General features: G+C 50.5%; 1 long non-coding RNA gene and 1 gene segment (V, D, J or C); one reads left to right on the top strand and one right to left on the bottom strand.

The window, feature by feature from the left end:
- Window positions 1-22,615, bottom strand: part of LOC146808647 (T-cell receptor alpha chain constant-like) — an 805,797-nt gene that overhangs the window by 547,883 nt on the left and 235,299 nt on the right.
- LOC146808649 (uncharacterized) lies at window positions 148-22,031 on the top strand. The gene is made up of 3 exons (XR_014967582.1): window positions 148-255; window positions 14,878-14,996; window positions 18,073-22,031. It is a non-coding gene; the product is annotated as an uncharacterized LOC146808649 (long non-coding RNA).

Here is a 22,615-nt window from a genome sequence, read left to right as displayed (position 1 = left end):
CGCAGGGGGCCACCCTAAATGGGCAGCCGCTTTAGTGCCATTTGGGCACTACCCCACCCCCACTAATAATGCGGGACCCGAGGAGGAGTCCTCTTACCAGACACGTAACTTCCGGCACGCAGAGGAGGTGGGGAGGTATTTATGCCTGCCCCGGCCACGTTGGCGTCCTCTTTGCGCCGGACACGCTGACTGGACACGATGTCCACTCATGCCAGGGTCGTCGTTGTGCCGTCTGGGTTCGTCAGGGTTTTTAAGGTGAGTCAGGGTTGAGTCCCCTGCCTCTTGCTCGATGTATCTTCAGCTGTTGCGGTTTTAGGCTGCACTAGGTATTAGCCGTGGAGGCAGGGCGCGAGAGACCCTGGTGGTGACCCCGATGTTATGGGGGATTGGTGAGTAGTTGTGCATGCCCGACTTTCTTAAGGCCCCTTCTGTGCATGCGGCACTCATTAGTGCATTGCTCACTCATTCACAAACGCTTTTAGTAAAGAAATTGTCTCTGGTTCGGGTGGCAGTGGCTTGCTGCGGTGAGTCTGTGCCCTTTGGTCTGTTTTTTTTCACCCCTTGAGGCTGTGTTGTGGGGCTGGACGCCCCTGCCATTGCCAGGCATTGGTAGCCGGCGTAGTCTGCTGCTCCCCCCCTTTTTCTTAATCTAGGAACCTGGGGGTGAGGGGGGGTGGAGCAGATTGGTCCCCACGCAATCTTTGTGGCTGGATGCCCCATGCCCTTCCCCCCACTGTAGTATCGCTTGGGTGGGATATTGTTAACGTCGGTGGAACACGAGCCCAGTCCGGGGGGCCTGGAACACACTGGGTCCTGACTTTTGTGGCACATGGGCGTGGCGGTGTGAATTGTTTCGCCCCCGCGCCCACCTCCTAGAATACACACGGTTGTTTTTTCAATGACACCGTATGCCCCACATTCCGTTTGGCACAGCTGGCGGGGGTAGTACAATTGTCCATTTGTGGTCTTTCTATGCTTCGTGCACTGGTTTTGCTCTTGATCGTTTTAGCTATTGGCCAAAGCTTGTTTCGTAAGGCCGATTCCAAAAGGGCGAATGTGTGGATGTCCATTTGGGAAAGTGTTTGTGCGGAGTGCACGGCAGGGGCTGCGGGGCCTTTGGGACAACCACTATGCGGCTAGTGTGAGTAGTGTAGTGACGGAGCCACCCGGCCTGTTCACATACGCTTATCACGCACCCATGCACCCCTCGCATCCCGATATTACACTGGCGACGAGGCGGGTCTCTCCCACGCTTCGCCGTGTCTACACAGAGATACCCAGTACCTGCGGCTCCTGTCCAGTCCCTACCACTGTGGTCCCGGTGTCTGCGCAGTCCATGTGCACGAAGCCGCTCATGCTGAAGGCGGGTGCCCACCCCACACGAGTCTGACCGCCTGGAGTGGAGCTCTGTTGGTGTGCGCCGCCTCGCAGGCGTGCCCCGTTTTTGTCCATCACAGCGGATTGGTGTCTTCGGCGCCAGAGGTGAGGCTTGCCCTTCTCATGGATGTGTGCACGTGCCGCCCAGGCCCGCTGCCGCACTGCCTCTAAGTTCACACCAGCACCCTGCCTCATCGCTGCCCGGCCGCACTCCCAGAGTCACGTGGTCAAGCCGGCGAGTGAAGCTCTGCACATCACAGCACGTCCTGCTGGCTGCATCTCCACATTACTGGAAGGCTGACTCTTCACATACAAAGGCCCTCAGCTCAGCGCCCCCTGCAGGTTTCCAACAGTCATTTGCCCAGCAAGACCCTGGGGGAGAAGCTTGCACATCCAGCCCACAGTGCAGAGTAGAGGACGGACTGTTGTATGATGTGGGGGACACCACTTACACAACAGACTACACAAAGGAGTCAGAGATCCTCGTGCCACCCTGTGTTTGAGTGCCTGGAGAAAGGACTCACCCCAGTGACCACCCACAGCTGGGACACCAAGCAAAGCCAGCGGATGCTCAGGGTTTCCCGGTTCTGCACTGGTGTTCCAATTGCAACTTCACGGCGCCCACACTGACGCCACATCCACGTGTGCCTGCCCATGCACCACAGTCCAGCAAGGCACCCTCTCCCACGCATACTCTGTGCCGCCCAGCATCACCAGATCATTGTGCCTCAACACACTACGTTGCTGACCCATGTTAGAAGATGAGTGTTCAAGGTGCCAATGGCGGGGGTGCTCCCCAGGCAGTACCACCCTCTCAGCGTGCCAACCCACCAGTTCGCGCACAGCCCGGTCATGCCACAGCTGCCCGTTACCTCCTTTTAGCGAACTATCAGATCCGTCCACTGCCGTGGCGCGATGGAAGTCCTAGATTGGTCGCCTGGATGATTACTTCATTGGCGTGCGGGAGACGGATGGGAAGGTGAAGAGGTCGCTCCTCATGTGCTACGGGGGCGGTGAACTGTATGACATTTTCAAGACCTTGCCAGACAGAGGGACAGATGACGATTACAACGGGGCTGTCGCGGCTCTGAACCGCCAATTCAATCCTCAAATAAACCCTGATTTCCAACGTTTCAAGTTCCAGCAGGCATGGCTGGGCGAGGCCAAGACCATAGACATCTTCTACGCCTGCCTACGGAAGCTTGCAAGCTCATGCACACTGCCGGACCAGAGGGAAGAGATAAAGGCGCAGGTCATCCAGAGATGTCGGTCTGTCACACTGTGACGCCTCATATTACGACAACCCGGAATCGCTCTAGATGAAATCCTTGTACTCGCCAGGTCCCACAAGCTATCCAACGCTTGCATGGACGAAATGGAGGCAGCCCTCAACCGGCCCTCTTCACAGCCCGTGCCACAGCAGACGCCCATGATCAAGGAGGAAAGAGTGCACGTGGTCCAGAGATGACCGTCTCAGTTGAGAGGAGCCACAAGACCTTCTCAGAAGAACACGTGTGGAAACTGTGGCCTAGATCACCCTCCGGGGGGGAGTTGCTTCGCAAGAGGCAAGACGTGTTCATAATGTGGAAAACTCAATCACTTCGCAAAAGTCTGCAGGAGTGGAAGAGGACGGAGCACCGCCTCGAGCCCATGTGGGCTCTCGAGAGCAGTGAGGCAACTAACGGTGGATGACCCAATAGACCAAGTAGACAGCACCCCACCAGGGTTTGGCTTTGGAACGGAAGACGACGAGATGTTCTTTGTGTTGTTTGTCGACCGGGAAGGAACAAAGCACTGACCACCGCCCATGTGCAACATCACTGTAGCAAGGTCCCCCGTAAGTGCTCTCATAGACACCGGGGCGTCAGTCAACGTGATCGCCACGCCCGTCACTTCTACCATATAGGCCAGGATTTACATGTACGACAGTGACGAGCCACTTCCTCTGAGAGGAGTCATGGAGGTCGAAGTTACCAGTGAAGGCCGGAGTCTGAGCACGAAATTCCATGTCACCGAAGGAAGATGAGGCCCCTTCCTCAGTTGCCACCCGGCGGAGGACCTGGAGCTCGTGTTCTTTGCGAACCAGGTGCACGATCTGCACGCCTGTGAGATGCTCAGAGACTTTCCAATGCTGTTTGAAGGCCTTGGATGCTTAAAGGGAAAGACATTTAAACTGCACATAGATCCGACAGTCCGGCCCATGGTGCCTCAGCACCGAAGGGTGCCATTTCACTTGCGGCCGCAAGTGGAAGAGGAGGTGAGGAAGCTTGAGGACTTAGAGGTGATAGAGAAGGTGTCGGGCCCAACTCCTTGGGTGTCCCCTCTCGTCGTAGCCCCAAAGCCGAAGCAGGCGGGAGCCATTCGACTCTGCGTCGACATGCGCCTACCTAACAGGGCCGTCAAGAGGGAATGCCATCTCACACCCACGATGGACGACATCATGGCTGACCGGAACGGTCACCAAACTCTACCTCAATGCGGGGTATCACCAGCTGGAACTACCCCCCAACAGTAGGAACATCACAACTTTTTCCACTCACGTGGGACTGCGTCGCTACATAAGGCTGAGCTTTGGCGTCTTGTCAGCCGCGGAGGGGTTCCAAAACGCCATCAGAGAAACTCTCTCAGGACTGCAAGGTGTAATCAATTTAATGATGACATTCTGATGTTCTCCAAGACGCTGAAGGAGCATCACGTACACCTCCGAGCCACCCTTCAATGACTAGCGGACAACGGACTCACCCTGCACAAAGTCAAATGCTCGTTCTATCAGGAGTCGATAGACTTCTTTTGATACGTCTTCTCCAGGGAAGGGCTGAGGGTGGACCCGAAGAAAACGGAGACCATACGATCGGCCCGAGACCAATGTCAGCCACCGAAGTCAGGAGTTTCCTGGGAATGGCCACATACTGTGGCCGGTTCATCCCCAACTTGGCATCCCTTTCCGAGCCACTCCGTATCCTCACAAAGGCCGGTCAACCATGGGTCTGGTCCGCCAAGGAAGATCTGGCATTTCATGCAGTCAAAGAGGCCCTCATCAATGACCATGTCATGGAATATTTTTGCCGCATCGGCGCACGGAGGTAGTAGTGGATGCCAGCCCTGTAGACCTGGGGGCAGTCCTGATGCAAGAGACCGAGTCCAAGGAATGAGTACCCACCGCATATGCCAGCCGGGCGCTGACTGCCACAGAGATGCGGTACGCGCAGATAAAGCGTGAGGCCCTAGCCATTAAATGGGCGTGCCAGCACTTCCATCTGTACCTATATGGGTACGAATTTCGAGTGATCACTGATCACAAGCCTCTTGTCTCGCTCTTTGTCGGCACTGCTCGACTTGCTCCTCCCCGGATGGAGAGGTGGGCAGTGCAGCTACAAGCATACCACTTCAAAGTGATCTTCCGGCTTGGGGCCAACAACCCAGCCGACTTCCTGTCACGTCACCCTGGCCCAATCCGGCCGCTCCATGCACCGGCAGACGAGTACTAGACCGAAGAGTTTGTCCGGATGGTCTCTCTGGAAGCGTGTCCCGTTGCCCTCACACGCGACAACATTGGGAAAGCAACAGAATCAGGCGAGTGCTTCATCAAATTCAAAGCAACGTTAGCCAATCAGAACTGGCTTCACTTTCTGGATGGTGTCAGCTCCTTCACTGCGGAGGAACGACTATTCCGGAAACACATGTGGAGGGTGCAAAGCGAGCTCAGCGAGGGGCTCCATGGAGTGGTCTTGCGGGGAACCACACTTGTGATCCCGAGGAGCCTGCAGAAGGAGGTGGTCCGCCTAGCGCACTAAGGCCATCAGGGTGTCTCAAAAACCAAGGCCAGACTCCGGAGCAGAGTCTGGTTCCCAGGAATGGACGCCATGGTTGAGGAAGCTGTTCGGACCTGTCTCTCCTGCAACATCACTGGCGGCGACCCTGCACCCCATCCGGTGATCACTGAAGATCCGTGTCTGGAGCCGTGGTCCAAAGTGAGCATCGACTTTGGGTCGTTCCTTGACAGACGGAACACGTTGGTGCTCGTTGACTCTCACTCGAAATTCCCGGTGGTGGAGGTAGTGTTATCGATAGCATTCCACCACGTACAGCCAACTCTGGGGCACACTTTTGCCATGATGGCACTGCCGGAAGAGATCAAATCCGATAACGGGCTGCCGTTCCAAGGCAGAGACTTTCAGGACTACCTGGCCTCCAGAGGTATCCGACACCAGAAGATCACGCCACTGTGGCCCCAGGTGAATGGAGAGGTAGAGCGGTTCATGCGTACAATGAACTAGGCCCTCAGAATTGGGGTGGAGAAGGGAGAAGATCCCGAGCAGTGCCTCTCAGAGTTTCTCAGTGCTTATCGTCAAACCCCACACTGCACCACCCGGTGTGCGCCGGCCCACCTAATGTTTTGAAGGGTGCCAAGAGACAGTATTCCTGCCAATTCATCGTGGAGTCCCCCAGAGCTAGATCAAGGTGCAGCCTAGGACAGAAGGAAAGCATCTAATGACAAGGCGAGCCAGGCTCGAAGGGCTCGGTCATTGAGCATCCGGGCTGGAGACAGAGTTGTGGTGAAAGACCTCTACCCAAGCTGGAAATATCGCACCCCATATGAGCCCGAAGTTTGGGAGGTAATCAATGTACATAGCACCATGGTATTGGCTGTGAAGGGAACCCGTGTGGTAACAAGGAACACATCATGGTTTAAGAATGTCGCAGACGGCACAACATCGGATGATCAATCCATGGAAGGTCTGGAAGACGGAGACGGGCAATACCCACGGAGGCCCCTCCAGGAAGTCCTGAGAATGTGTCACAACAACCTGGAAAAGAAGGAGAGGTGGTGGAAGAAGCAGAAAACTCTGGAACTGTGTTCCCTGAGGCACAGAAGTAACCAGAAGGGTCGGAAGCAAGAGAGAACTCCCGGAGCCAGAGGTATGGTCTCTGGCCGAATCCGGTCCCTAGCCAGAGACTGAGAGACTTCACTTTGCGTGCCAAGAGAGACTGAACACTCACCGAGAAGGGTTGTTGTATCTAAAAGATTGGAGGGATGTAGTAACAGAGCCACCCGGCGCATTCACGTACGCTTATCACGCACCCAGGCACCCCGAGGGCGGGCTAGCCCGTGGTTTTAAATAAAGGGGCTCAAGACCGCTCGGGGTCTTGGCCCAGTGAGCATTTATTACAGTGGCCAAACCTGTGGCCTAGTCCATGCCCTTGTGTGTCCTCTCGCTTCCCGACATTACAAGTAGCATGAGCGGCAGCTGTTATCCATTAAAGAAAAGCCGATCTGGTCTACGGGGCAAGTACAAGCATCGTAATACATGCAAGCTTTCATTGGGGTCCACCGGCAAGCTTGCATTGGGGTGCCCCAGCGCCATTTTGCCCCATTAAATCCACAGTTCCCACAGTTTAGAACAAGAACATTTGTTTTGCCGCATTTCACTTTTGCAGCCTGTCTCGCGGGCTGGGGTCGACCTCTTTGATTGCGGCTGCCGCGCTGCCCGCACTTGGTTATGTCATAGGGGCAATTAAGAGCACCCCGTGTTGTCCACACGGCACAGTCATGGATTGGTTGGATGCATGCTTGGTCCCATCACAGTGCATGTATGTGCCAGAGGGACATTCCCTATTTGGAACACAGTGCTGTAGAAGTAACTGTCTGGTTCCAATTTGGTCCGAAGAGCAAACAACTTGACAAATCTGCCGGGGGTAGAGTTATAATGAGGTCGGACGTCGAGGCACTTGTCTCTCCGGTATCAGCGCAGGGGGGAAGGTGCCGCATGCTGGACCTAAATTGGCCTCTCTTGTGATGGCACCTGGGGGGTATCATTGTGGTTTTGGGTCTGGTGTGGGGCAGGAGGCCACTGCGCAGCAGAGATAGAGTTTCGGACTCTGAACAGGGCAGCCATTTCGAGCGCCGCCCTTACCAATACTTCCCTAGTTGCCAGGGGTGTTGAGAAGGGCTACGCTGGGTCACCACATTCCTCATTTTGTCCCATCAGTGGCCAGCGGGAAGGTCGTTGCCCCGGCCCTGTTTATGGCTTCTCCGTTGCTGGGTAGCTTCCTGGGTATGGCACGGAAGGATAATGCTACGTTGCCAGTGTCTGGGTTAGGTGTACTGTGCCTCTGAGGCCCAGGATGGATCGTTTTTGGCTGACTGGCTGTTCGGCAAAAGGGCAGCAGCCTAGATGTGAGCTGGGAGTTGTTTTGGTATTTCACTACTTCACTTCGTCTTAGATAACACCGGTCCGGTACTGGATGTTTTCTAATTATGGTCGGATGATGGATTGCCCTACTTGCGACTCCCTGCACCTAAGATGCAGTGTGTCTTTGAGAACAAAGACCGATTTATAGTGAAGCAAACCTGGCCCTTTCAGGAAGACCTAAATCAAGCTAGTGGAAATGATATTACCATTTCAATGGTGCAGGGCGTCTCTCTAGGCTAGGCACTGCACCACGTGTATGGATTTGGTGCTACATCGGGCCTGCCCGCATTAAGTAATTAATGGAGCTACATCGATGCCGGGTAAATAATTTCAGTGTCTAGAACACTGCGCCAGGTGCTAAGTATGATTGATTTTGGTCAAGGTCGTCAGGGAGAGTGCATGCACAAGGAAGGGTGTACCACTCAGTTAACGCGGGCAGAGGCCAGCCGTCAGGGCACCTAACGGGTGACAGTGTCGATGGCAGCGTCGGTGGTAGTCTGGTGGTATGCTTGTTGTTGTCAGCGTCGGTGGTAGTCTGGTGGTATGCTTGTTGTTGTCAGCGTTGGTGGTAGTCTGGTGGTATGCTTGTTGTTGTCAGCGTCGGTGGTAGTCTGGTGGTATGCTTGTTGTTGTCAGCGTCGGTGGTAGTCTGGTGGTATGCTTCTTGTTGTCAGCGTCTGTGGTAGTCTGGTGGTATGCTTGTTGTTGTCAGCGTCGGTGGTAGTCTGGTGGTATGCTTGTTGTTGTCAGCGTTGGTGGTAGTCTGGTGGTATGCTTGTTGTTGTCAGCGTCGGTGGTAGTCTGGTGGTGTGCTTGTTGTTGTCAGCGTTGGTGGTAGTCTGGTGGTATGCTTGTTGTTGTCAGCGTTGGTGGTAGTCTGGTGGTGTGCTTGTTGTTGTCAGCGTTGGTGGTAGTCTGGTGGTGTGCTTGTTGTTGTCAGCGTTGGTGGTAGTCTGGTGGTGTGCTTGTTGTTGTCAATGTTGGTGTTAGTCTGGTGGTATGCTTGTTGTTGTCAGCGTTGGTGGTAGTCTGGTGGTATGCTTGTTGTTGTCAGCGTTGGTGGTAGTCTGGTGGTGTGCTTGTTGTTGTCAGCGTTGGTGGTAGTCTGGTGGTGTGCTTGTTGTTGTCAGCGTTGGTGGTAGTCTGGTGGTATGCTTGTTGTTGTCAGTGTTGGTGTTAGTCTGGTGGTATGCTTGTGGTCAGAGACAGCCATATTTCAGGTCACAGGTTGCGCTGCTGATCTCGTACCTTTCAGCTCAGTCACGTTGAATTGTGGAAATCAAATTTGTCTGGGTAGCAACGCGGCTCCTGTTTCTTAACGCCGCGCCTGGTACTTTTCAATGGTGATGTGCATTTGTTTCCGTTCATGATTCCTAACATGACAAGCATACAGAGACAGCGGCATGGCGCCCCGTTGTTATCGCCGCCTCTCATATGTTGTCACATGGTAGTGTGGCGACGCTTAGTTGAAATGGTGGAACGCAAGCAAATGGTTATTATGCGGGGTTTTGCATCCTGGGGACAGATTTCTATTGGAAGCGCTTATTTGTACCCTATAAGTCAGGTAGTGAAAGCTGCAGAAGCAGGATTAAGATCGCCACATGTTAACTTTTATCCTCCACGGGGTGTGCCCGTTCACAGTAATGCGGTCGCCTCGCACGTATGTGCAGTTGTGGTGAAGCAAACGCGGCGCTTGGCGGCAACTTAAGCAAAGACCTATGGCTTCGAGGTCCATTGTTCAACTTGCGTTATTCGGAGAAGTCCCCCCCCACCCCCTGTTGAGGTCATGTCACACCGAACCCGGCGGTGGTCCTGTAGCACTGGTGCCAGGTGAGCGGTAAAGGAAGGGAAATCCTATAAGAGAGTCATGTTCCCTGTGTATTTTCTTCCCTTTTGTAACCCAGGAGCAGCAATATTGTCTGGTGTCGCGCTCTTCAAGTGAAAGTTTCAATTTCATTCACAAGCCACAGTTGCGAAACGGTCGCATGCGGATGGGCCGCGAGGAAGTGGCCTTGTGGCCCAGGGCAGGAGATGCGGGGGAGGGTTCACATTCGAGGCCGACTAGCTCTGTTGGTTGGGGCGTGGAGCTGTTTACACCCAGGTCGCGGGTGCGATTCCCGTATGGGCCGATGTATACTTTTCTGAGCAGTTAGGCAGGCCCGGGTAATTTAATGTTAATAATTTGACTCACACTAGACCCCGCTGGTACACGGAATTGATTGTCTTTAAGAATTCATGCCTACTACTATGGAGGCAGATGCTGCTTACATGCAGGAGTGAGAGGTGTCAGTATTTGAACTGCCCGTGAGAAGGAGTCAAACTCTGAGCAGGCCTCGCTGAGCGTTTTGTTCTTGCGTGGACTACTAAACAGTGGCTTTGTGGTTAAAGAACTGGAGGTGCCCTCCTGAGGGATATATGCCTCCTGTTAGGGACTAGAGGCAGATTTCAGTAAAGAGCCAGAGGTGGTCTCTATTAGAGAGTAGAAGGAGGCCCCCCCTTTTGAGTGTATTCAAGGCGTAAGCATGCTCTGGGGCATGGGCACCAGAGGAACTGTGCCTGCTGCCATAAAACAGCACCGGTGGCTGAAGGCAGCTTTGGTTTATGGCTTGCTTTAAGGGTAATGTGTGGCAATGGGCCACTAATTATAAAATTACAGCATCAGGTTACCTGCGTAAGTTGACTGGGTGGTTTCTGGTGCACTGCACGTCACTTAATTGTCACACTGGCACTTGTGACAGCCTGCCAGGAGTAGGCGCTGTCTGTCTATTTAGAGATGACCACAACAGTCATTGATTAATTCATTTTACATTAAAATCACTATTGCCTGCTGCCCAAGCCATTCTTATAGTTTTGAGGGTTGGAACAGGCGCAGGCATCAGGGTTAGTAGTTGTGTTGTTACTATGATTGGCAGCATGACCGGAGCAAGGTGTGGTGCAAAAGGAAGTGCCGCCTGACGTGAGTCCTGGCATATAGTGGCACAAGTGTCACGTTTTCCGTCGAACTGCCTTGCTGTATGTGGCGCGGGCGTATGCTGATTCTAGTTTTGTGCAATATTGGGTGTCTCGATCTATGTCCCGTCGTGAACAGCTCTAGGTCTAAACTTGCGTTTTGCCCTGCCTTCATTTGGGGTTGCGGTGCGTCTGCCTTGGCGGTAACCGGACAGGGTGCCCTGGGTGGGTATATCAGTTTGGGGTTGAATTTGGTGTGTTCAACCAATTTGCACGGCCAAGGTGCCATACAAAGGTGAAGGCCACTTGGGGGCAGTGTTTCTCACTTGGCTGCACATGAATGAAGAACGTTTGCATTCATCAATACCAATAATGGCCATTGTTCCATCCTTCTCAGCAAGGTAGACCAAAGCGGTTGATATGTCCTTCAACTTCGAGGAGCGATTCATTAAATGCCTTTCTTTCAAGGAACTATTCTCGCCAAGTTTGATTCAGTAGTTTGGATGGCACCTATGTCTCGAATTCATCAATATTTCATTGACATTCTGGTGAATGGCATTTAAGGGGATGTCCATGGTTCTTTGTGTGGTTAATTAATGTTTCCAGTCCACAGTCACCCGTTGCTTAAGGCTTCATGCTCCCATTGCTTCAGCCTTGGTTTGGTCGTACTACAAGAGGGGCAGCACTTACGTAACGTATAAACCATCGGTTGGCTACGTTAGAAAGCCTTTTCTCACACCTGAGATTATCTGGAGCCTCCATAGCTGAGAATTCAGAGGAGAATTGGACAGGCCACTGCCTCCAGGGGGTGGCCGCCCATTGCAGCAAAGGGTAGATAGGGCATGGGTGCGCGTGGCACATCTGTTGATGGTGCAGGGTGACTATGGTCTTACTTTGGATACAAGGAGCCCAGCCCAGGCTCTGTCTTTTGGCGGTCTGTTACCAGCCCAATGGTGGGAAAGGACCATTTTACTTTTACTCTGTGTGGTGTTATGCTAAGTACAGTTTGACGAGCAGCTACGGGTTGTGCTAACTGAGCTGTGTGATGGAGGCCCGATTGACCTAATGAGTTATGTAATCACTGTGATGTCATAAGGAGGTTTGGTAGCACAGGGTAATAGGGGCTGATGGTACGAAGTCTCTCTTGTATGGACGATACATAGGGTAATTAGAATAACCTGGTATGGAGTCTCTTCTGGAGTGTGCCACGGTGTGAGTGTGGCTGGCGCATGAAACTTACACTGCCTCTGTGATAAGCCAAAGTCTCTGCCTAGCCACCAAGAGGGTGGGCAGGTGTCAGACTAAGTGTGTCCTCCCTCCTACTAACTAGAGAGGTAGGTTTGGCCAGGCTTGGAGGCATACTCTAGCCACACAGGAACTCCATTTACATCATTGGTAGAGAATGCCTAGGAGTTGTTTGCAGGCCAGTCGCAACCGCCACACAGGGCGAAGGTTTTAGGCCTCAAGGTTTGTGGAGGGCTCTTGGGTGAGAGCGTGGTGAAGAGCTAAGGTCAAGCTAGGATGTCTCGTGCTTTCGCCGCACTGTTGAGTCCCTGTCACGAATGAATTGTATCAGGGAGCTGGCTGTAGGCCATTGGCTAGTGGGCTGCTCTGGGCAAAGCATTTGCAGGCGTAAGTAACAGTATTAGCTACCAGATACCAGAGCACGGGCATTGTGTGTTTCCCAGGTGGCAGCAAGTGAAGGCAAGGCTCTTTCGAAAGCTGCAACCAGAACACAAGGTATTCAGGGCCAACTTGTTTGTTGGGTGACTTGTGAAGGCACCTGTGTAGCTGTCACTCCATGAAGGGGTGAGTTGTCTCCAATAGAGGGCACAATGCATATATTGTTTTAAACCAGAATTGACACCATTAATATGTACACGAGGTTAGGTGATACAGGAGGGTGATTCAAGATACACAGGTGGTGTGATGGCAATGCGAGACTGTCCTCTTATGCTGGGTAGGAGGTTCCGTATCGCCAAACAGACGGGTGCCATTTGGCAAAACCAGTAAATATGTTTAAGAAGGATATAGATGCCGGTCAGGAGAGGTTTGTCAAAGGTATTAAACTTATTGCCAGGCATCGTTAACAACCCATCCACACCAAGCATGTAGCTTAGGTTCCTGGGCCGCATACACACAGCCCGCTATTAGGCACCTGCGGTTGTCAGCGCCATGAGTTACTAAATTACAACTGTACAGTGGGCGTACTTGCTGACCGGGCAGTTTTGCTACGGCCTCCAAGGGCCGATTAGTCAGACACCAGTAACAGTGAGTGTGGCTTGCCCTCAGCGCAGTTGTTAGGAGAATTTAAATTCCATGCACAGGTTATACTGGACTTGCTACCAGCGGGTCTCGCGTGTGAACGGGTTAACTACTTTGATAAAGGCATAAAAGGAGCAGGGCATAACACATAGACTATTAGGAATTAAAGTCCGGAGTAACCAAGGGTACCAGGTCTAGTGCTATGCATCTTGGGTAAAGCGGGTTGGCACACAGGGGGTGTCTAGGGGCGTACCAGGCACACTCTGCAGTGTAGAATGCAAAAGAACGGCACGTTGCCACTATGTTGAGTGACAGGCAACAATGCGATCCCTGCCAAAGCAAACCAAGGTTCTTTTGGTCAGAGGCACAACATACATCCGTTCACTCCAGCCTCACGGAAGGTAGTCTGTTAACAGAGGCATAGCACGAGACGTCTTGCGCCAGGGTGCGGACATTGCACGGGCGACACAGCAGCAGATAGTCTGCTGTCAGACGGGTGTGCTTACGGGCTAGGAGGCCAGACTATGTAGCAGAACCAATTGTAAGGACCCCTCTCCCCCCACCGGACTGACCGAGAAAGTGAGTGCAGTGGGATTTGCAATGTTACAGGGTAGTTACAGGCCCATACAGGGGCAGAAGGGTACATTTCAGGTAGCTGCATAAATTAGAGTGGGGGCAAGACCTATAGACGATGTGCACCGGTAGCCGCAAGAGGGTGGTGTTAAGATCAAAAATCTCGCAGCGGCAAGTTAGCCAGGTGGCATGCGTCAGTTGGTTAGGCCAGAATGTGTGCCGTGGCTACAAGAGCGGCTGGAAATGTGTTTGGAACACCATCGCTGACAATTCCAGAGCACACACTGCACCTCGGCCCAGTAGGTAAGGCCATATGCCCACATGCGGCTTATCTTGTGAGAGGCAATATTCCCTGGAATAACCAAGTACTAGGTCATTAGCTGGGTTGAGCATCAAGGGTCAGAGCTGGTTGGCAGGTATGTGTGTATCTGTGATCGAGCTTTAGTTAAGCAAGCCTGGTAGGTGGCGTAAGTTGTCACTCCAAATGTTTCCTGTGACTGCAATAGAGTGCGCTAGGCGAACAGTCTAGTTCGCCAGGGTTTATTAATCACAAAGGGCTGTGCACATTTCTGGTCAACTTCAACAAAGTAGGTGCACTCTGCTCCCAGGGCGGGTTACGGGTTGCTTCAGTGATGCTGAGGGATAAAAGGTAGATTTCCCGTATATAAGGAGTATCGGACCTATATTATGTTAGCATGATGCATCTATACATGCATTCCCGGTTTGATATATATACTTTTGCTTGGAGGAAACTGGTATATTTCCTTCCTGTATATCTATTACTGAAAGAGTAGGCCGAGAACCATACAGACGCCATCTTTTGATCATATGCTCGAGCACGGGCCGTGATCACGCGCTGATCACGTGCAGTTGTCAGGCCCCAGCTCATCTGAGTTACTGGTAGCAGCTGGAGGTAGGCTGTTCACTCCTCTGTTCTAAGACTCATGGTCGCATCTGGCTTTGGGGGTGATAAGCACATTCCTGGAGGCGCTGTGTCTACACTCCCAGGCACCAAGACGAAAGGGAGTCACCCCTCCTGACCTCATCAGTAATTGATAGTCAAGCCTTTGTACTGATCTGATGTGTGCCATATATGGTCCTTTCCTGGAGCTCGAGGGCCAACTGGTGTTTTTCCATTTACAGTGATTGTATGTGTTGAACCGAAAAGTATATAACCTAATGTTTGAATGCGAGCCAACAGTCTTCTCGGCGCACCTGATGGGTGAGGTTCGGAGAGGCTCCCCTGTAGAGTATTTTTGTTGAATAAACGATTGAACTTTCTTCACTGCCAACTGACTAATTATTTTGGTAATGGTATTGGGACTATTGGTAGGTATAGTCCTTTAGTTTATTTTTGGGTACATCAGTTGGCGACTCCGCCGGGACTCCGTGGTTGGGCGTCCTCCCTGTAAATGGGTGGTAAGGACAAGGGTTAATTCTAGTCGAGCAGGTGGACGGAAAAAGGATCCTTTGAAATTTAGCCATTTTTGGTATGCACTTACTCCGCTCTCACGATCAGTGTATCCCCAGCTGCTAGTGACCCTTCACCGGAGTCCTACGGGCGCAACCCAGGAGCTGACCGTGTTGGTCTTCAGGAGTTGGCAGTGGAGAACACGCTATTGTACCTGTGTGCACCAGGTGAGTGGAATTGTTTCGATGTCTTTGGCATGCACTGTTGAGCAGTGCTTTTGGAAGCAGTTAACTGTGTGAGTGTTTGGTGGTCAGTGTACCACGGAGAATTTTGGGGGTCTGATGGGGCAGCATTGTGGTGGCTGCATGTATAGATGCTCCACGGACCTTTTGTGAATAATAGAGACACCGATCGGATGCCCGGTGTGGCACGTGTGGTGCGCGCCCGGCCGGACTGCTCTCGGAAAGGCCTGTGGCTGTACCTCGTATACCTCGTATACCTCAATACAAAATTTCTCCGGCTGGCGAGAAGGCTTTGCTCTCCATCATACAAGATTTGGTCAAAAGGGGTGTGGTGGAAGAGACAGCTGCTAAAGTATGCAACAGCCCCATTTTGCCTATATTAAAGAGAGCCCCTGTTGGAAGCGATCCTGATTATGCTGATAACTATCGTTTTGTGCCTGATTTGCGCGAAATGAATAAAATAGTGGTGCCCCAATACCCTGTGGTTTCAGACATCACTACTATTCTCACTATGATTCCTCCTACTGCTAAATATTTCTCTGTGATTGATTTTAAAAATGCTTTCTTTAGCATTCCGATTCATCCTGATAGCCGCGATATTTTTTGCTTCTCATTGTCTGGTCGCAGCTTCCGGTTCTGTCGCGCTCCCCAGGGGTACACACAGAGTCCTAGTATTTATAGTCAAGCTTTGAAAACATTGTTGGAGGATTTGGTCTTGCCCCCTGGTAATGTGCTTTTGCAATACATAGATGATTTGTTGGTGTCCTCTGATACAGAGGAAGGTTGTAAGAAGGCCACTGTACAAATATTGTCTCATTTGGCTGCTAATGGCAATAAAGTATCCCTTTCTAAATGTCAATATTGTCGACAGGAGGTGACCTATCTCGGTCATCTACTTTTGAAGGAGGGTAGGAGACTAACCCCTGAGCGTGTGACTACCATTTTTAATATGTCTGTACCTCGTACTCAGCGTGATGTTCGTGCATTTCTCAGCATAACCTCTTACTGTCGCCAATGGATCCCTAATTTTTCCCTTCTTACTAAACCTCTTCTGTACTTAACCACTAAAGATGTGCATGAACCTTTACCCTGGACTGATGCTTGTCAAGATGCTTTTGACTCTTTGATATCTGCGCTTTGTTCTGCACCTGTTCTTGGTACTCCTGGCTACCGAAAACCTTTTGTGCTTTACGTACACGAGGTGGACGGTTGCTCGCTTTTTGTGTTAACACAAGGATTTGGTGGTAAGCAAAGACCTTGTGCCTATTTCTTGGCGGTGTTGGATAACGTCGCCAGAGCACTCCCTAGCTGTTTAAGAGCTACTGCTGTGGTTGCGGTGGCTATTCGACAGTCGGAAGGGCTCGTTCTGAACACTGACCTCACAGTGATGGTACCGCACGCTGTGGATACATTATTGAACAAAACAAAGACCCAGCACCTTACGAGTGTGCGTCTTACCGGATACGAATTGACTTTGTTTGCTCCACTCATTACGATTAAACGATGTGCCGCTCTGAACCCTGCTACGTTACTACCCCTCCCTTCGAATGAAAAGAACAATGATGTTCATGATTGTATATTTCGGACTGAGGCAGAAACAAAGGGACGAGTAGACCTGACTGACACTCCTCTATCTGACCCTCAAGGGGAGTTGTGCGTCGATGGCTCTTGTTTCAAGTTACGAGATGGCTTGACAACTGCTGCATATGCGATAAATACTCTTCGCACTATAGTTAAGGCTTCTCGAGTACCCTATCAGCCAGCACAGGCAGCTGAATTAGTGGAATTGTTTCGGGCCTGTGAGTTAAGTGAAGGACTGAGAGTAAATATTTACACCGACAGCCAGTACGCCTTCGGCGTGGCTCATAGTTTTGGCCGACTTTGGGCAGAAAGAGGTTTTCTTACTTCTCATGGTCAGCGAATACAGCATGGTCCCTTGATTTTGCGATTATTGACAGCATTGACGTTGCCAGAAATAGTGGCTGTAGTCAAATGTAGTGCGCACAAGGCAGAGGTTGATGCAGTGGGGGAAGGTAATGCTTTTGCCGATCAAGTGGCTAAGGAAACTGCGAAATCCAAATTAACCTCAATGTTTGTGACTAGCTCTGCTAGGTGGGTGGCTGAAACAGAGATGTTTGATTATACCATAGAGAGTGTCCGAGAAATACAGAAAGAAGCTACCCCTATTGAACTGGCTCACTGGAAAGAGCGAATTGGGAGATTAGATGCAGATGGTTGTTGGATTGATCTGACAGAAAAGCAGCGGTGGCTGTTGCCTAATGCACTAGTGAATGCGGTGGTGGCAATGGCACATGGTTCAGCTCATATTGGGGTGAAAGGTATTTGTGCATTATTAGATCCTGTATGGTACAATCCCAATATTTCTAGGACCACTGTTCATTTGGTACAATATTGCATGGTTTGCTTACGACATAATCCAGGGGGCAGGGAGCCTGTTCTGATTGGAAACTTTGCACCACCATCTTTGCCTTTTGAGGTGCTTCAGATGGATTATATCCAGCTGGAGCGCGTTAGCAGTTTGAAGTATGTTCTGGTCATGGTATGTGCTTTAAGTAAATGGGTGGAAGCCTACCCGACAAAAGAAAACACTGCTTTGGCAACGGCAAAAGCGTTGGTAAAGGAGTATTTCCCTCGCTACGGATTGCCTCGTGTGATCTGGAGTGACAACGGAAGACATTTTAATGCAGAACTCATCACACATATATGTAACGGACTACAGATTAAACTGAAATTCCATGCGGCTCGACACCCCCAATCTGGTGGGTTGGTCGAGAAGTATAACGGAACATTAAAGCTGAAATTGGCTAAGATTCAAGAAAGTACTGGATTAAGGTGGCCAGATGCTCTGCCGCTGGCATTAATGTCAATACGAGTTACTCCACATTCTCGTTCTGGTTTGTCTCCGAATGAGGTCATTTTTGGGTGCCCTGCTAATATTTGGGGCGTCCCGAGACCCAGAACGTTTCGTGATATAGAGTATCCTATGCTGACAGACTATTTGTATGTTTTGACTAAAGATCTTCGTTCCATTCATCAACAGGTCTCAGCAGTTTTGCAGCCCCTGCCGGAGGGTCCTGGACATTGCTTGGAACCAGGACAGTGGGTTCTGGTCCGTAATTACCAGCAGAAGTCCAGTCTGGATCCTCATTGGTCTGAACCATTTCAAGTCTTGTTGGCCACGCGGACGGCGGTAAAAGTGAACGGCAAGCGACACTGGATTCATGTGTCACATCTAAAAAAACGACCCCTCCCGCTTCCATATGATCAGCGAATCCAGGAAGGGGTTATGACTCAGGAAAGTGAGCGAGTTCCTCGATTCATTCCTTTTTCTGACGCCCAGGTAATTGGAGAAGGGCAAGGAGAAGGTGCACTGGGTTCGGAAGGGGCTCTGCCATCAGCACAAGTAATTGCCCCAGATCCTGTTGTTCCTGCAGCTAACCCTGAGGCTCGCAGTACCCCTGTTTCACCGGATTCGTCATCCTCTGTTTTGTTCTCTGATCAAGAAGTGCCTGGCCATACTCGATACAACCTGCGGCCCAGAAAACAGCACGGTACACCAGGTGAACATGGTAGGAGAGAGGGAGAGACTTGAGTGCTAGGGTACAGACTTGTGCTATGAATGTCTGTTAGATACGCTTCTGGTGTACTGAGCGAGACACTGGACTGAACACGCTGAGAGCCTTGAACATTTGCTCGCTCTGTTCAGAAGGAAGGACTGAATTTCATGTTCAAAGGGGGCCCAGGTTGTGTTTTCTTCACGGGTTGTGTGAGAACATAACTCCAATGTGAGAAGTTTGTTTTGGTATTATCTGTGATGAACGATAGGAGCCTGCCTGTGAGGCTCTAAACGGACACAGGAAAGAAGTACCCTCTGGCAGGTTGGACTGCATTGCCCTAGTGTATTATTGGACTTTTAGTTAGCATGTATCCCTTTGCTCGTTTTGTACCTGAAGAGGAACGTCCTTTTGTACCACGCTATTTTCCTACATATATGCCTGTCTTTTCGAGCTGGAACAATCGTGTTAAACTTGCATTTATAGCTACTATAGCAATATTGCTAAATAAATTGATGGGAGTATTCATATATTTAGAATTTCACCACCATATGCATACTGTTTTAGGAACAACTACCCCACCTCCGGAACATGTGTTTCATACTTTAGCCCCCCATAAGGAAAGGCATCGTCAGACCTATGTGAAAAATGCATTCATTGAAATGCTTCATCGTGCACACAGTGCCACCAATACTACGAATTGTTGGGTTTGTGGTCTTTTACCATCTGTTATGCACAAGCACGACTTATTTATATCCCTACCTTTGTCTCATCTGGGAAGTTGCGAGGCTTGGTTCAAATTGCTTTCTATGATGTATATGCATTACACTGTGGACGCTCTAAGGTTTTCAGAAAGAGATTATGAAATGATTTTAGCATATATCGAAGTTCATCAAGGATTCAACCCCGAGGGGAATAATGGAGAGGGAACCTTAGATCCGAATGTCTGTATGAATATGTATATAACGCACGAAAATACCAGTTGGTTGAAAAATGAACTTTTGGACTTTGTTGAATTCAATTTCACTCAATATTATCGACACTTTCAGGACCGTAATGTCACTGAAGATAGGGCTATTCCAGTGCCTGTATTAAACAGTACCTCTACGTTTTGTGTTCAAGGAGCAGGGTACATATCAGTAGGAGAAAGCCGATGTAATTATACTTATCGGTTGCGCACCTTTAGCAGCCCTCCGTTGTTAACCCCTCCTAATGTATATTTTGTCTGTGGAGAAAGTGCCTATACGTGGCTTCCACGAGGTTGGACTGGACGTTGCTACCTGTACTTGCTGTACCCTCCAGTCTATATTGCCCCTTCTAATTATCACAAGGATCACCGGCTAGATAATCGTAGCATGCTTATTAGGAGTAATAAAAGAGTGATAGATACCACTGATAGAGATCAGACCAATACTCCATCGCAGTATTTCACCGACATTATGAAGGGAGTGTTACCCTTTTGGGGGCCTATAATTACTAGCCAAGAACTACAACGTATGTCTAGAGTGGTTGAAGGGGTAATTAACACTACTGCAGGAATACTGACCAATATAACAGTAGAGCTACAGGCGACCAGACTCGCTTCGCTTCAAAACCGTATGGTTTTGGACGTGATCTTAGCAGATCGAGGAGGAGCATGCCGTGTGATCGGCAGCTCTTGCTGTGTTTATATTCCTGACTCCGCCCCCTCCGTTCATTTGGCTATACAGAAGCTACATCGTTTAGCTTCCGAGATACATGTAGAAACTGGTACGTGGTCTCTCTCTGGTTGGTTCTGGGGTTTGCTGTCTGCTTGGGGATGGAACATTTTGATGGTGCTGGCATGTATAGCCGGTATTATATTCACGTGTTGTGTTTGTGTACAATGTGGACCTGCATGTTGCTCTTATTGCGTGACAAAACTCACTTCCTCTGTGTCTGGTCCATCCCCAACAGCGGTAAAAACTCAGTTAGTTCAGCAAGAGCTCAAAGACATAATGCAGATTGATCAGGGAATATTTGAAGAATGATCTGTTTTAGTTAGCTACATCATGCTAAGATGGTCGTTCTGAGGGATAAAAGGTAGATTTCCCGTATATAAGGCGTATCGGACCTTTATTATGTTAGCATGATGCATCTATACATTCATTCCCGGTTTGATATATATACTTTGCTTGGAGGAAACTCGTATATTTCCTTCCTGTATATCTATTACTGAAAGAGTAAGCCGAGAACCATACAGACGCTATCTTTGATCATATGCTCGAGCACGGGCCGTGATCACGCGCTGATCACGTGTAGTTGTCAGGCCCCAGCTCATTTGAGTTACTGGTAGCAGCTGAAGGTAGGCTGTTCACTCATCTGTTCTAAGACTCAAGGTCGCATCTGGCTTTGGGGGTGATAAGCGCATTCCTGGAGGCGCCGTGTCTACACTCCCAGGCACCAAGACGAAAGGGAGTCACCCCTCCTGACCTCATCAGTAATAGATAGTCAAGCCTTTGTACTGATCTGATTTGTGCCATATATGGTCCTTTCCTGGAGCTCGAGGGCCAACTGGTGTTTTTCCATTTACAGTGATTGTATGTGTTGAACCGAAAAGTATATAAACTCATGTTTGAATGCGAGCCAACAGTCTTCTCGGCGAACCTGATGGGTGAGGTTCAGAGAGGGTCCTCTATAGAGTATTTTTGTTGAATAAACGATTGAACTTTCTTCCCTGCCAACTGACTGATTATTTTGGTAATGGTATTGGGACTATTGGTAGGTATAGTCCTTTAGTTTATTTTTGGGTACATCAATGCAAGAAATGCCCCGTCCGCATAGCCAGAGTTTATAGGCTGGTTGTGGAAGCGGTCTTCTAAGCAAGTGTGCTGCTGTTCCAGAAATCGGGGAAACAGGTGTTAGGAAGCACGAAATGCTAGAAGGACTGCAACTACAGGTTGCAGGAGGTGGGAGTCACATCAGCTTGGAGGGTAATATAGTGATGTTTGAGTAGAGCTCCCTCCTGGGAGGCCATCACATCCTTGCAGGTCATGCGAGGCACTGGTGCATTCCCAGAGAAGGATAAACCGCTCCCAGAGGCAGGGGCTTTGGCTTCATCAGGCATGAGCTATACCGGGCGAACAACAAAGGTTATTTTGACAAAGTTGGGATGCACTTGGCACAGGTGATCTTGGATCTGTTCTTACTGGACATGAAGGAGGCCCAGGAAATTGCAAGTTGCAGTGAGAAAGGAAATGTTTTGGTGGAGGGCTCTTTAGGCGAAGGTGGCCGCCTCCAGAGCTGTGGCGGAGTTACAGGGCGATCTGGAAGCATGTGGGTACAGAAGGGTACCTCTGCAAGAGCACAATAGGGGTGTCAGATCCAAATCCCAGGAGCCTCACAGGAGAGTCCTGGAGTAATTACGTCAGCGCCCCGTTAGTCCATCGGGCGGTTGTGGGCCTGAACAACCGGGGACTTGCCTTGCTACGCTCCGCCTAGAAAGGGGCGTGAGTGTTAAGGGACCAATGTGTCACGCGATCCAGTAAGGGGATCACCCCCATGGGTACCGCTGATTGGTTTCTCCACAGTGCTTGGCTCATCAGGCGAGCAGGGTAGCATAAGTTGGTACAGCTGCCTGCCCTTGGATCGCCCGTAAGATAACCCACCATATTAAATACTTTGTATGGTGAGGAAATATGAATTTTATGATCAGTTATGTCCCCTATCTTAGACCCCAACGGCTCCATGTACATGCTACAAGTACATGTATGTTCCCTCCAGTTCCAGCTATGAAGACGCAAATACATGTGCGTCCAACGTCAACATGCCCTCTTTCAGATCTGCCATGAATGGGTCGGATATTCCGTTCCTAAATATGAAAGGCCACCGACTTTATGTGGTTCACTTTCCACGTTTTACAGTTCAGGCAAGTAGGCCCTGAATTCTGCCATCAAGCCTTTTCCTGCCTTCTGCCTCTGAAAGCTCCAGCCTGAGCTTGCATCTGTATCCATGAACTTTGTCCTACTCCCTGCGCGGCTAACGGTGCCTGACACGGCCTGTTGCCTGCTA

This window comes from Triturus cristatus, chromosome 8 (genome assembly GCF_964204655.1).
Source record: "Triturus cristatus chromosome 8, aTriCri1.1, whole genome shotgun sequence".
In the NCBI taxonomy this organism is placed as follows: Eukaryota; Metazoa; Chordata; class Amphibia; order Caudata; family Salamandridae; genus Triturus; species Triturus cristatus.
The sequence above is the reverse complement of the archived record's forward strand: the minus strand, read 5'-3'. Positions and strand labels throughout refer to the sequence as shown.